General features: G+C 48.1%; 1 non-coding gene across 1 annotated transcript; it reads right to left on the reverse strand.

Annotated features, from left to right (window-relative positions):
* Trnal-caa (transfer RNA leucine (anticodon CAA)) lies at window positions 1-86 on the reverse strand. The gene has a single exon. It is a non-coding gene; the product is annotated as a tRNA-Leu (tRNA).
* Window positions 87-1,734: the final 1,648 nt, after the last annotated feature.

Raw genomic sequence — 1,734 nt, forward strand, 5'->3', positions numbered from 1 at the left:
GTCAGGAGAGGGATTCGAACCCCCGTCCCCCGCACAGGTGGGACCTGCACTTGAGGCAGGCGCCTTAACCACTCGGCCATCCTGACATCTTGCTTTTGTGTGTGTCGCATCACGGTTTTGTGTCGTGACGTGTCCATACGTGTCACGCTTAGGTTATGTTGCCACCCCTTGACTTACGTGTCGTGTCAGTGATCCTCGTTAGGTTATGTTGCCACCCTTGACTTACGTGTCGTGACGTGTCAGTGATCCTCGTTAGGTTAACACCCTTGACTTACGTGTCGTGACGTGTTACGCCCTTCCATCGATCCTCGATATTTACTGGGGGTGGGTTAGCAACCTCTCCATCGATCCTCGATTTTTTTAGGGGTGGGTTAGCAACCCTTCGTCGATCCTCGATTTTTTTAGGGGTGGGTTTGCACCCCTTCGTCGATCCTCGATTTTTTTAGGGGTGGGTTAGCACCCCGAACTTAGGTATGAGTTAAGCCCCTCCAAGACACCGTTAAAAATAGGTTAGGTTAAGTTAGAGTCCCCCAAGACACCGTTAAAAAATAGGTACGGGGTTAGGCCCCTCCAAGATACCCCCAAAATTAGGTACGGGGTTAGGCACCCCCCAAGGTACCCCCAAAATTAGGTTAGGTTAAGTTAGAGCCCCCCAAGATGGGCGACCGGGACATTAAGGCACCAAGATGGCCGACCGGGACAGGAAGGCACTCATACTACTCGGAATCATCAGGCGCAATTTCTTTCTGCACATCTAACCACACAGAACCTGCCAGGTCACAACCCGAGTGGCGGGTCAGTGGGCGGACTAAGGCCTTAAGGGCATTAGAAAGGGCCTTCACTTAAACTATATCTAAATTTGCCAAGTGAAATCCTTCCGAACGACGATTTAGATGCGTTGTAATCTAAAAATTGCAAACAGGGAAATCGTTAAACTAGTTTCAAATAATTACACTTTCATGATTATTTATGCTATTTTATGAAACTAAATTTTACTATCAATATTCTCTATGCATCACCTGTGTCAGATTTTCCACAAATGCTGACAACATGGGAACGTTTGATGGGGGTGTAGTCCCAGCCCTCACAGTTTTGGAAATGGGGAACTCTTTCATGTTAGGCGGCAGGTTTGCGTTCATACGTTCCATCACAACTTTCACATTCTGTACAATTTCCCTCGCTCCGTCATTTAAAATGTCAAGCTCGTACTTCTTCTAACACAGGGCTGTTTTGAGGACGGTATTAATAACATGAGCAGTACAGTTAAGTCACACAACTCCTCGGAGAGCCGACACAACGTTGGCTCCCCTGTCAGTAACGAATGTGATTTTTTTGACCTCCTCTTCAGTCACCCCAAACAAGGCAAATTGGGTTAGGATTTCCATCCAAATGTTTTCCCCCGAAGCTGATTCCTCCTTGAAGGGTACAGTAAATGCAGTACGTGTCTCTGGCTTTCCCTCGGTGTTGAACATGTGGCATTTAACTGTGAGAAAGTGGACCTTTTTGTTCTCTTGGGTCCACATGTCGGTAGTGGCTGCAAGACCATTTTTTTGCTACACCATCATGCAAAAGAGGCACAAATTTTTATTTGGCCTTCATCAGCCAGCTCTTCCAATTTATAACGAACTGCCTGCCGGCCAGGGAGCAGTTGGCGCACATCAACTAGTCCTTTCGACGCTCCGAGCTCGACGCTCGACGCCACTAGCTCTTGTGTGAGTGACCCCCCCCCCCCCC

Source organism: Frankliniella occidentalis, unplaced genomic scaffold, assembly GCF_000697945.3.
Source record: "Frankliniella occidentalis isolate FOCC.00 unplaced genomic scaffold, Focc_3.1 Scaffold292, whole genome shotgun sequence".
NCBI lineage: Eukaryota > Metazoa > Arthropoda > Insecta > Thysanoptera > Thripidae > Frankliniella > Frankliniella occidentalis.